Genomic DNA, 14,383 nt, shown 5'->3' on the forward strand with positions numbered 1-14,383 from the left:
GCTATGACAGCAGGTTAGGGCCACAGAGAATAGAGCAAGAACAGCTAGTTGCTTAACCTTGGTCTGTATTTACACATACATGTTGGCAGGGAAATGGTGACTCATTCCCTTTGCTGGAATACAATGAGTAGACCAGCTCCTAATGACTTTATTTCAAAGGATACTTTGCTCCACCATCAGATAAATCCTCTACAGCTGAATCCAATCTCTGGAAGTGTGGGGCATGTTAGGAAGAGTATTAACCTGTTCTGACACCTAGGGCACCATTGGGTAACACCTAGGGAGTACACAGATAGCATCCAAGGAACCCTCCCTGAACCTGTGGGAAGTGAAATAAGTAATAGTTGATGATTCAGAGATTGGGGATCGTGTCCAACGAAAGTTACTACCTACTATGTGCCAGTGCTCTGTCTACATTTTTTTCTAATCCTCATGTCAACCTTGCTCATTTTGTAGCTGATGCTCAGGCAGGTTAATGAATTTCTCCAAGGTACTACGGTTAATAAGCCACAAAGTTGGGACTCAAATTAAGATACGTTCAGTGTCATAGCCCATGTACCCAGCACTGTGTCACACCACCTCCCTACAGTCAAAATTGGATGTTCTGCAGCACCACCGCCCATGTCCCTCGAAGAGCCACTGGGAAGGGACCTATGGAGACCATCAGTCATAATGCCAGTCGCTCCTCTCTCTGCCACTCATACACTGCATTCTAGCACTCTGGATTTCAGTAAAATCAGACTTGTACACAAAGCGGTTGAAAGGACATCAACTTTAAAATACTCCCTATGAGAGTCTGTTTCCTTGGTTACTCTTCCTTATGTCTGGTCGTTTCTCTCCTATGTGATTCTGGAAGTTACTCACAGAAAAACTTCTAGTTAAATCTTTTTTTTTTTTTTTTTTTAACAAGTCAGGCTCAGACAGTTTCTTTTCCATACAACCACAGACCCTGATGGATGGATACACTGTGGAGCATTCAGATAATAACTTGGCTGAATGCAACAATTAGCACATATTAAGATAGTAGTTCTTATGTCTCAGCAAGCATTATAATCACCTGAATGGCTTCAGTACACTGAGAGCTGGACCCAACCCCCATTTCTGATTAGTAGATCTGAAATAAGGCCTGACAGTTTGCATTTCTGAGAGGTTCCTGGGTGACACTGACTCTGCTGATCGAGGGCCACATCTTGAGAACCACTGCCTTAGAAGTAATTCAAAAGTGTGGCTATGCCTTCCATCACATCAGCTCCTCTAAAAGCCATCAGTAAATATGCAAGGCCAGAGTTCAACTCAGAACTCACAATCACTCTGGTCTCAATTTTACACATCCCTGGTTTCTTTTGTATTTTGTCTCTTTGCAGAAGGTAAGACCCAAAGCTTTTTGTATTCCAAACCATAAGGTTCTTTTTTAATCAATATGCTTTACCATTTAGAGCAGTATTTGGCTTATAGCAAAATACTGTAGAAAGTACAGCGTTCCCATAAACCCACTGTCTCCACACATGCACAGCCTCCCAGGCTATCAACATCCCACACCACAGCGGTCAGTACATGTGTTAAAACCCATGAACCTACACTGGCACATTATTACCACCTAGAGTTCATAGTTTACACTGTAGTTCACTCTTAGTGTTGCACATTCTATGAGTTTTGACAAATAAATAATGAAATGTACCCACCACTGCAGTACTGTATAGTGTCACTGCTCTAAAAACCCTTTGTGTCCAGCCTGTTTATCCCCGCCTCCCCCTACCTCTTGGCATCTACTGATCTCTTGACTGTCTCCATAGTTGTGGCTTTTCTAGAATTTTATATAGTGAATCATGCAATATGTAGCATTTTTAGATTGGCTTCTTTCGCTTGGTGATACAGGCATACGTCAGAGATATTGCGGGTCCCAGACCACTGTGATAAAGCAAATATGGCAATAAAAGGAGTTGAATGAATTGTTTGCATTCCCAGGGCATATAAAAGTCATGTTTATACTATACTGTAGTCTAGTAAGCGTTCAATAGCATGAAGTCTAAGAAAACAATGTACATACCTTACTTAAGAGTACTTTATTGCTTATGAATGCTAACCATCATCTGAACTTTCAGCAAATTGTCACCCTTTTCTTGGTGGAGGGTCTTGCCTCAGTGTTGATGGCTGCTGACTCATCAGGGTGGTGACTACTGAAGGGTGGGTGGCTGTAGCAATTTTTTTTTTTTTTACAAATAGTTTATTGTCAAATTAGTTTCCACATAACACTCAGTGCTCGTCCCCACAAGTGTCCTCCTCCATGCCCATCCCCCCCTCCCCCCCACATCCATCAGTCCTCAGTTTTTGTCAGCATTCAAGAGTCTCTCATGGCTTGCTGTAGCAATTTTTAAAAATAAGACAATAATGAAGTTTGCTGCATCAGCTGACTCTTCCTTTCATGAATGATTTCTCTGTAGTATTTGATGATGCTGTTTTATAGCATTTCACCCACAGGAGAACTTCTCTCAAAATTGGAATCATTCCTCTCAAACTCTGCAGATGCCTTATCAACTGGCTTGATATAATAATATTTGAAATCCTTTGTTGGTATTTCAACAACCTTCACGGCATCTTCACCAGGAATAGATTCCATCCTAAGAAATCACGTGTTTTGTTCATCCATAAGAAGCAGCTCCTCATTCATTAAAAGCGGATCATTAAGAGTGGATCATGAGATGACAGCAATTGGGTGGTATCTTTAGGCTCCACTTCTAATTCTAGTTCTTTTGCTGTTTCTACCCCATCTGTAGTTATTTCTTTCACTGAAGTTGTGAACTCCTCAAACTCATCCTTCAGAATTGGAATTAACTTCTCCCAAAGTCCTGTTAATGCTGAGATTCTGGCCTCCTCTAATGGTATTGAGAACAGTGAATTCTCCCAAAAGTTTTCAGTGTACTTTGCTCAGAAACATCAGAGGAATCACTATATCTGGCAGCTGTAGACTTACGAAAGGTATTTCTTCAGTAATAAGACTTGAAATGTGGAATGACCCCTTGATCCATGGGCTACAGAATGGAAATTGCATTAGCAGGCATAGAAACGACATTAATGTCATTGTACCTCTCCATCAGAGCTCTTGGGTGACTAGATGCATTGTCAATGAGCAGTAATATTTTGAAAGGAATCTTTTTATTTCCTTTTTTGAGCAGTGGGTCTCAACCATGGGCTTAAAGTATTCAGTAAATCACGTTGTAAACAGATGTGTTGTCATCCTGGCTCTGTTCCATTTATAGTACACAGGCAGAGTAGATGTATCATAATTCTTAAGGGCCCTGGGATGTGTGGAATGGTGTACGAACACTGGCTTCCACTAAAAATTATCAGCTGCATTAGCTCCTAACAAGAGAGTCAAACTTTCTGAAGCTTGGAACCCAGGTACTGACTTCTCTCTAGCTATGAAAATCAAAGGAGATATCTTCTTCCAGTATAAGAGTATTTCATCTACATTGAAAATCTGTTTAGTGTAGTCACCTTCTTTAATCATCTTAGCTAGGTCATCTGAATAACTTGGTACAGCTTCTACATCAGCACTTGCTGCTTCCCCTTGCACTTCTATGTTATGGAGATAGCTTCTTTTCTTAAACCTTATGAACCAACCTCTGCTATCTTCAGACTTTTCTTCTGCAGTTTCCTCACCTCTCTCAGCCTTTATAGAACTGCTGAGTGAGGGCCTTGCTCTGGATTAGGCTTTGACTTAAGGAAATCTTGTGGCTGGTTTGATCTTCTATCCAGACCACTGAAACTATCCATATCAGCAATAAGGCTGTTTTGCTTTCTTATCATTTGTGTGTTCACTGGAGTAGAACTTTTAATTTCCTTCAAGGACTTTTCCTTTTCATTCACAACTTAGCTAACTGTTTGGCACAAGAGGCCTAACTTTTGGCCTATCTTGGCTTTTGACATGCCTTTCTCACTGAGCTTAATCATTTCTAGCTTGGATTTACAGTGAGAGACATGCAATTCTTAACCTTTCACTTGAACACTTAGAGGCCATGATAGGTTATTAATTGGCCTAATTTTGATACTGTTGTGTCTCAGGGAGTGATGAGGTCTGAGGAGAAGAAGGAAGTGGGGAATGGCCGGTTGGTGGAACAGTCAGAACACACACATTTATCAATTAAGTTTGCTGTCTTATATGGGTGCCATTTGTGGTATCCCACAATTACAACTGTGACATCAAAGATTGCTGATCACAGATCACCATAACAAGTATAATAGTAACGAAGAAGTTAGAAATATTATGAGAATTATCTAAATGTGACACAGAGACACAAAGTGAGCAAATGCTGTTGAAAAAAATGGTGTCAATAGACATGCTCAATGCAGACTTGTCACAAAACTTCAATTTATGAAAAATGCATTATCTGCAAAGAGCAATAAAGCAAAGTGCAATAAAATTGGGTATGCCTATAAGTGCAAAAATTAAGACAGAAATAAGCAAGGATAGTAGCATTAAGATGGTCAGCTGCTCTTTCCATCAACATGTCCTTTAATGCTGTTTCATATTTAATGTTTCATATTTAAGAAAGAGAGAGAGAAACCAACTGAAACAAAACCTTGGAAGAAGAATTTAATTTCATCCATCTCTAAAATTCACTCCAGAGAGCAAAATAAAGTTTTCAGTACTAAGGAAAATACTGGATGGCCAATGTAAAACTCAGGGAATTGCTAATGATGTTCAATTCTGGCACAATTAGCTCTGTTTTGGGGATGGGAAAAGCGCTCATTTGACTGTCCCAGAAAATAGAATACTTAGAATGGAAAGTGAGTTCTCTAGACATGTGGTTGTGAACGGGCTGTCCCAGGCCAAGCTTCCAGTAACCTTGGAGGAGGAGAGCAAACTCATTACAGCAAATGCAAAGGCCAGAGTCCCTATGCAACTCATTTGTTTACATCATGCTGCATCCTCCCTAAATTGCATTAACTTCCTTGCTGCCACCTGGAGAGGAGCCTGTGATTCTGCTCCTACACCAGAGAATAGTGAGAAATTGGAGTGGAATATCCCAAATAGGTGCCATTGTTATTTTCATTTTCTTGATGGTGAAACAAATAACACAGGCATTCATATCTGATGTGATTTTCTTAGTGGATCTAGATATCAGGTGCTTGAGTACCCCCAGTATTTCAGGTGGCTGACATCACAGTCCTTTAGTGCTTTAAATAAAATCACCCAAGATTTGATATCCATAGAGATGGAAACACAAAGTATCCTCCCATCCTAACCCTCCTCCAGATAATTCTTGGATCATCAGTGGGTAATTAGATGATCATGAATTATACTTCTAATCACCTTTTTCTGATTTTTCTTTCTTTCTTTTTTTTTTTTTTTTGTTTTGTGTCTCGCCTCTTTCTAGTGGTCTCCTTTTTGGGTCCTGTAGAATTTAAATGCTCCTCCCTTCCAGTAGGTTTGACTGAAGTTTTGGGGAAATAGACATGTGGGCAGGAAATATTTCACAGGGTATCACAACAAGTAACCTAATGTTGGTTATTAGAGACCTCAGTTCCCCTGATGCTGGGCTTCTCCTGCTCTTGAGAACTTGTTTCTGGCTACTGCTTCTTAGTCCACATCTTCTCACCATCTTGTTAAATCTCTCTTTTTTTTCTATTTGCTCTTAATTTCTTCATTTCTCATATTTCTGAACCCTTCCACCTAACTCATCTACTTGGACTCCCCGAAGCCAAATATTATCTTAATTTTACAGAACAATTTCATATTCTTTGTGTTACTCCTCTACCTACTAGATCATTCCATGAGGTCTCTTAAGTACATAGATATGCTGGGAATTTCCTAAATCATCGAGTCCTGGAGATATTTCCCTAACAGTCTTCCCACAATCCCTTTCCTTGAACATGTTATTATGAGCAGCAAGATGAAACCAAGCTGAACTTTCAATGTTTTGCTTGGAAACTTCATCAGCTAAATTTCCAAATTAATTATTTACAAGCTTTGTTTTCCACATAACTTCAGGGCACAATTCTGCTCAGCATTCTGCTTCGGTCCCTTTTCCTCCATTTCCAATAACATTTCCATCAGAGCCCTCACCAACAACACTTTCAAAATCCACATTTCTACCAACAGTCTGTTTACAATTCAGGTATTCCTCAACACACAGCATATATATTTTTTTTTCCTGTCATGTTCTTCACTTCCTTCTCAGTCCTCTCTAGCAGAATCATTAACAGCCATATTTCTAATAATAATTTATTCAGGAAACTCTAGCTTTTCTATCATGCTTCTCAACAATTTTCCAGCCTCTGCCCATCAGTCCAGAACAAGATTCACATTTTTCTTTATTACAAAAGCTATGATTTCTATCAACATAAAGAATCAAGTGTAGGGGCGCCTGGATGGCTCAGTCAGTTTCGGCGTCCAACTTTGGCTGAGGTCATGATCTCACGGTTCATGAGTTTGAGCCCCGCATCTGGCTCTGTGCTGACAGCTCAGAACCTGGAGCCTGCTTCAGATTCTGTGTCTCCCTCTCTCTCTGCCCCTCCCCCACTCACACTTTGTCTCTTTCTCACTCTCAAAAATAAATAAACATATAAAAATTTTTAAAAAAAGAATCGAGTGTATACATTTTGAAGTATTTCTAATAAAAATTTCAGTGGTGATTTCTGTTACAGAGAGTGAGAACAGATAAATGAGAATATGCAGAAACATTAGAAAAGAACAATCTAAGAATACATTTTATATGGGTTGTAACATTATAACAATTATAATAATAAATAAGATCTTGTTCAAGTGAATGAAATAATATAGGGAATAGCCTAATCACAATAGTACAAACATATTCATCACTTAATACCTGCTAGGTATTATTCTTCATGGCTTGCACAAATGAACTCATTTTAAATGCATGGCAATCCTTTTATGTATGCATTTGTGTTAGTTTTCTATTGTTTCCATAATTAGTCAAAAATATGCAAAGGGGTTGCTATGGTCTGGATATATGTTTCCCCTCAAAATGCATGTGTTGAAATCTTAATCCCCAAAGCAATGGTCTTGAGAAGTGGGGCCTTTGGGAGGTGCTTAAGTCATGAGGATGGAGCCCTCATTAATAGTATGAGTGTTCTTATAAAAGAGACCCTAGAGAGCTCCCTTGTCCCTTCCAGCATGTGATGACACAGTGATAAGATTGTGACCCGGAAAAGGGCACTCACCTGACTTTGCTGGCACTCTGATCTCAGACTTCTAGCTCCGGAATGGTGCAAAACAAAAACTTCTGTTGTTAGTAAGCTACTTAGTCTGTGGCATTTTGTTTTAACAGCCTTAACGGACTAAGTAAGACCGGAGAACATAATACAGTTATGGAAGAGATTGAAAAGATAATGGGGGTCTTAAGGGCAACTTTATATCAGTGAATATTAAAGCATAGGTAAAATAGACACATCCTTATAAATGTGCATAGATAAAATCCCCATTCATGCATCCCTATAAATGCATAGATAAAACACACACCCCTACAAAGCTTATAAAATCTGACTCAACAAGAAGCAGAAAACTTGATTATTCCTATAAACATTTAAAAAATCAGACCAATAGTTTAAAATCTCATTAAAAAGAAAACCCTGGGTCAGGTAGTTATCTGTGTAAGTTTTACCAAATATTCAAGGAACAAATAATTCCAATCCTTAACAAACGCTTTAGAACATAAAAAGAAAGGGAGTACTTCCAAACTCATTTTATGATTCTAGAATAATCTCGATTACAGAACCTGACAAAACTATAGAAATAAAGGAGAATTATAACCCAAATGATTCATGAACACAGATGCAAAACCTAAATAAAATAGCAGCCATCCTAATCCAGTAGTATGTAAAAATGAGAGTATTTCATAATCAACTTGTTTCCCTCCACCAAGGAGGGAAGATTTAATCCAATCTTTAATCACTGGATTAAAGAAAGAAAATCTAATGATTATCTCAATAGATACAGAGAAATCATTTGATACATTTAAATATCTATTCATGAAAAACTACCAAAAAAAAATTCCATAACTGGATAAAGAGTATTTACCAAAATCCTAGTGCAAACATCAGGTTAGAGGCTGTTTCATTATATCCATAAAGACAATGGTATCTTACATTAGGATCTTGGCTGGTATGTGGGGGAGGGGGCGGAAGATGGAGGGAAATGGATATAGGAGAATTTATCATCTTCTTAATGGCAGAGATCCGTCACACACATTTTTTGAGAAGCTCCTAGCCTAGGGTTCTGCATGTGACATGTCCAAAACTTACTTATTGGCTGATGGATTTTTAAAAATGTGTCATAAGACAATGCCATTGTTTCAGAGTAGTGTAGTCTGGAGATTATTATAGACTCCAGAAGATTCTTGCTTGGAGTTGTTCTCTGGGTCACAATTCACCCATAGTATTTGCTGTACCAAACATTACACTTTTCATATTCAGTTGTCAGAAGACCTCATTTGTCCAAAACCCCAAACTAGAAGTTTTCAGTATAAATTTGTTCCAGACAATTACTTTCTTTGACTAGGACCCACAATAATAGATTGCTAGAAGGGATATAATTTTTCTTCCAGTGATTAAAAAAATATTAGAAAAATATTTGGCTTTAAAGGGCATTGTGAGAAGGAATAAGAAATGTACTAGATAAAACTTGAAGGGGCTAGGCTTTTAGTCCCACCTGGGTTCTTAAACAGATGTGACGCTTGATGGGACTCAAAATTTTAGGCTCCTATTTCCTAATGTGAAATGTACTACATGATTTACTCATTCATTCAGCAAGTTAAGAATTTATTACATATCAGGCATTATGCTTCTGTCCATGTTATATAGGAACATAGTTGTTGAGAAAATCAATAGTAATAGGATTTCTGTAAAGAACACCATGAAAAGTAACTTGCTATATAAAAGCTGATGGGTTTGGGGCATGTGATAACTGAATAGCTACTGATTTACCAAATAAGCCTCAACCACCCCATCAGTACTTGTACTGTGTTCAGCTCCAGGGGTATGTTGATAAGAAGAGAATGAGGTTCTAAACTCAGCACCAGGATCGTGCACCTTCTTTGCAATATGGTAGAAAAAAAGATGAATCCTAGTCTGCCTTAACTATGTGTACAACCTTGATCCCATTGCCCAACTGTCTTCTTATGAGTTTCTGAAATAGATCTTGAAACAAAAACTTGGGTGTAGTGAATGTATTTGGAATTTTATCCCAAATATGGGGACAGTGACACAGAAAGGAGAGGCAAAGCACTACCATGTCTGAATGAGCCATTGCCACTGTGGGCCTCTGGCATCCAATCCTTCTGGAGACCATCTCAGTAATCCTGTAAAATCCACTTCAGAATTGTCTGGCCAACAGACAGTATGGTGGGATAATGATTCACTGATACTTTTCTCTCACTGTGTGACTGTTGCTCCTGGTACTTTAGGGCTGCTGTACCTGTGAATGGAAAACTACTTGCAGTAGGAAATGGGGAGTTTTCAGCTTCAGGTGAACTTAGTGGTGGATTCTGGGAAGGTGGAGTAGGGAACCAACATCATCTGTTACAATTACCAATCCCCAATTTGATCTCCTGGTCTATAAATAAAAATGCCTTATCCATTACAGCAGAGTTGTGGACATTAAAAATTTCTATATCCATTTTTATTAAGAAGAAATGCTTGCCCTCAATGTTTTGGGGACAGAGTGATAGCTATGATATATGCAGCAGCATGGTTCTTATATGAATCAAAGGACTTGGGAAGCAGGAGTTATAAGCCTGTCTTGTCTTCTTCATCTCCTTTGAGCATGATCCAAGAGAAGATTTTGATAGGAACTTGATGAAAGAGGCCACGTAAAAAAAAAATCTTGGGTTCATTGCAAATGTTTATTTAACTCAGACACTTCAAAAGCATTTATTGGAGAAATATTTGCAGATTCATGTCAGATGAATCAACATCCTTTACCCTTATCAGAGTCATAGCCTGGGGGGAGTGAATTTAGTTAACTAACTTGTGGCTCCGATGGCATGAGACCTGTTTAAGAAGCTTTGATAATTCAGTGTCAAGTTCCCAGATGCCTTTCCCATCTTGGTGCAGAAGGGGTAATATGAGCTGACGCTAGTGAAGAGCACTGGTTCTCACACTTGGGTGTTCATCAAACTCAGTCAGAGAGCATTTCAAAGTACAGACAGTTGGACCCCACCCCCAGAGTTTCTGATTTAGTAGGTCTAGAGTGGGGCCCAAGGATCTTCATCTCTAGCGAGTTCCTGAGTGATGCTGATGTTGTTTGTTTCAGGGACCACATGCTGAGAACTAATAGTTTAGAAGAAGCTAGAGTCCTGTGAATGAATAGGATATGGTAAAAGTGGACGTCACCGAGTGCCCTGCTGAGAGTTTGATTACAAATCTAGGACCCAAACTCAAGACTGGCCTCTTGTTCTTGGCCGATGGAGGTGCCAATGAAGGTTCATAATCGCAAAGGATATTTCTATTTACCTTTACTTCTGCATTTTGACCATTCTTAGCCCAGAATATACATACAACTGGTAAAGTTCTTCGAGGATTCAGGATAGCCTTCCAAAACAAGGCTGTGTTTGGAAGGGTGGATTTCACTAATAACTAGACTTTGACTGGAAAGACAAGCGGACTTAAATGGAAGAAAAAGGAGACAGAGGAAGAGAAGGAAGGAGTAAAAAGGAGAGAAGGAAAAAGAGGCAGGCAGGACTTTACCTTATGAGTATTTATTATGTTCTAAGTTCTAAACTTTGAGTGTTCATGTTTTATTGATATCTCACAGATACTGTATAAGACATTTATTATTATCCTCATGAGAAAAGTGGGGCTTCCACAGATTACAAGATTTATCTAAGTAGAAAAGACTTGTAAGAGCCACAGGCAAGACCACAACCAGAGGTATTCAGTTCCAGGTCCAGGGAAATTTCTACTCTTCCTCACAGTTTCTCAGGAAAATTCTGTCTGTATAGAGGGATAGTAAATGATTTGGAATTGAGACAAAGTTACATGGACGAGACAATGGTTGCCTCAAAGATTCAACTGATTCTAGTATTTACAGTCATGATATGGTCTTTGGACCTTATTCTTGGCTCACTGAACTGGAAATAAATCCAGGGTACCTTGTACAGTGTTATTACAAAAATGAGGGAGCACTAGGTAATCTCCCTGCATTTGTGTCTGTTAATCTCACTGCCTGATAGACTCTATTCTTGGTAGAAGCGATTATGTTGCAGATGCGTTGGGAATAGTACCCCTGATCCTGGAAAATGTCCCTCAATACAGCGCTCCTTAGAAAGCCCAGGATTGGGCCAAGATGGTGGATGTGGGGTCACAGATCCACCAATGCAGAAGCCTATGGGGTCTTCACTCTATTTGAATGGGGCCATGATGTAACCTAACGGTTTGACAACTGATGGCATTTAACCGGGAGAAACATTTCAACACTCCACCAGAAAGTGTTTGTCAGATGATGAAATGGTGATTTTTAAGGTGTTTTTCCATTCTAATTTTATAATGCCTACACAGATAGCTCTGGATTTCTCCATTTAAGACAGGCCATTGACAATAGTTGTCATTAGTCAATTTAGCCTAGAAATATGCAGAGTTCAAAGGAAGCATGTAAGAGTGAGAGCTACAAGGAGGGCGGCTTTTATTGAAATATAAGGATGATCCCTAGAACTCAAATTATCCAGGTATAGGATGGTCTTGCTCAAGCACTTCCATTCCACATTGATGGTATAAAACCAGAGATGGAGGAACATATAGAGGACGTATTATAGAGAAATGGCCAATGGACTTGATAAGTACTGAGCTTTTTCAACCTTGTCTAGGCAGAGTGGTTGGCAACAGGGCATCTGGGGAGAGACGAGAGTCAGAAAAAGGACTCATTACTGACTACCTGGGATGCCCAAGCCATTTGCCTTCACAACGCCCTATGAAAGAGGCAAAATAGGCATCGGTCCAGCATTACCCAGACTCTGAAAGGAGATGAGTCTGAAGCAAGAAATACCCTCGTTGAATTTGTAGGTAAATACCAATTGCCAAAGTGTACCTTTCAGTATCAGGCAGTTTTTCTAAGTACAAACCACAACCAAATTAAAAAATTACACCATAAGTCATATTCAAATATGTGGTTCCTTTCTGGGGCCAAAAGGGAAATAAGAGTATGAAAGAGGAGAAGAAGGGTGTGGATCAGCAATGCCATTTGTTTGAAGCTAATTTGCATAGACAAAAATGAGATTTGACTATGAAGTCCCTCCACACATGTAAAATAAAGCCAACCTTATTAAAATTGTGTAATGCAATCTGTAAATTAAAACAATGATACCATTTTTTAACATAATTTAACACAGATTTTTTTTTTCTTTTAACAAAAAGCCCTAGTGATGCTAACATTAAAATCTGGGTCCTCCTTGCTTATGTCAATTGGAAGAAAGAATACTGCATACAAATAGGAAGCTGGTATTTAATGAAGAAGTTTTAAAAACATCCAGAACTCTCTCAGTGAAAGAACTCAAACATTAAGACATTCAAAACTCAATTTCACATAGAAAGGATTTGTCATTTGAGAACCTCACTCCCCTATCCTGGAATGGATTCTGGAACAAAGTGTCATATGAACTTGTGTATATGTGTGTATGTGTGTGTTTGTGGCAAAACTAGAGGGGCTAGTAGAAAGGAACCACTTTAGAAGCAGAAGCCCAAGAAGCCCATAGAGGGGTACATCAGAACCCACAAACAAAGGTATAAGAAACAGATTAAGAAGAGTAACAAAAACCCAGGGAATCAGAGGGAAAGGAAGGCGAAGGGTGCTCACACCAGCACAGTGTTTAATAATGGGCTTTGCAGGTAGGCACACCTAGGTTCCTGCCTATACAACTTACAAGTCACACTGATAGAGAAAAAGTATTCCATTTCCCGGAAACTTGGCTCCTTTATTGGTAAATGGAAGTATAAGACCCACACTATGAGGTTATGATAAGATTTAATTGAGATACTACAGGGAAAATATTTTGCAGGATCTAAGTGCTGAATTCTAAGATATAACTATTTAGTAAATTTGGTGTTTTTGAGGAATGACCAGAGAATATGCAAGACCAACACAAACTAAATTCATTCTCTGAACTGTGTTTTATGGTCCATTCATATGGGATATCAGCCTATGTTAAAAGGCTCAGATAGCTGCCATATAATGTCATTGTATGGTTTAAATAATATTACACACGCATGCGCGCGCACACACACAATTATACATAATTGCCTGGCACATGGTAAGCATTCAGCAATTCATGGCTCTTATTAAGAAAATTTCTCTTGCTTTAGGCTTGCACCTAAAAATCAATCATCATGCTAGAAAATGGCCTTACCACGAATCGACAAGTCACAAAAAGGAAAATAATAAATGGATAATAAGCATAGAAAAATGTCCAGCAAGAAATATAAATTACAACAATGATACCACTTTTTATATAATGCAACACAGATTTTTTTTTCTTTGTAATGCTAAGCCCTAGTGTGCTAAGGATTCATTAAAATAAGTGTGGTTATATGTTACTGCTGAGAAGGTAGATGGCAATGACCCCTTGGAAAATCATTTAGCTGTGTGTAATAACAGCCTTCAAGCATTCAAAATCTCCATCCAGTAATTCCACTTCTTAAACTCAAACCTATAGAAATAATTTAAAATATAAAGGGAAGTATAAGTAAATATGCTTCGCTGTAGTATTTATTTGAAAGGAGAAACAACCTAAATAGTTAATAGAGGAAGAATGGTTGCTTACATAGCTCCCACACTGGCACATTTACTCAATGAAATATTATATAGCTATTGAAAATGATGCCAATAAAGAGTATAAAATAACATATTGAAAGCTTGCAATGTCATATTAAGGATAGAAGCAGGACATAAAATTATTTAAATGGTAGGTTCATAGAATATAAAATAACTTATTAAAAGCTGAAAGAAAATATACTGATTTAATAGGGATTATGTGAGGACGCTAGTAATTTTTCTTTATGTTTTTCTGGAACAAGAATGATTTTTTTTTTATACAGTGATAAAATCCAAAGAAATTTCCTTTAATCATTCCAGCAGCTAGGTTTTCTAGTACAGGGGTCAGCAAACTATAGCCCATGGGTCAAATCCAACCTTCCACCTGCTTTTGCAAATGAAGTTTTATTAGAACACAGCTATACTAATTCATTTACGTACCATTTATAGCTGTTTTTGCACTAACGTGACAGAGTTGAGTGTTGTAATAGAAACCGAATGGCCCACAAAGCCAAAATATTTAAAACTGACTCTTCATAGAGAAAATGTGCCAACTTTGGTTTTAAAAATTGCACCCAGAAGATGTGTCATAGCTCAACACCTTCAAAGTCAATGTCCTTC

This window comes from Hyaena hyaena, unplaced genomic scaffold, assembly GCF_003009895.1.
Source record: "Hyaena hyaena isolate Hyena2069 unplaced genomic scaffold, ASM300989v1 scaffold_62, whole genome shotgun sequence".
Lineage (NCBI taxonomy): Eukaryota > Metazoa > Chordata > Mammalia > Carnivora > Hyaenidae > Hyaena > Hyaena hyaena.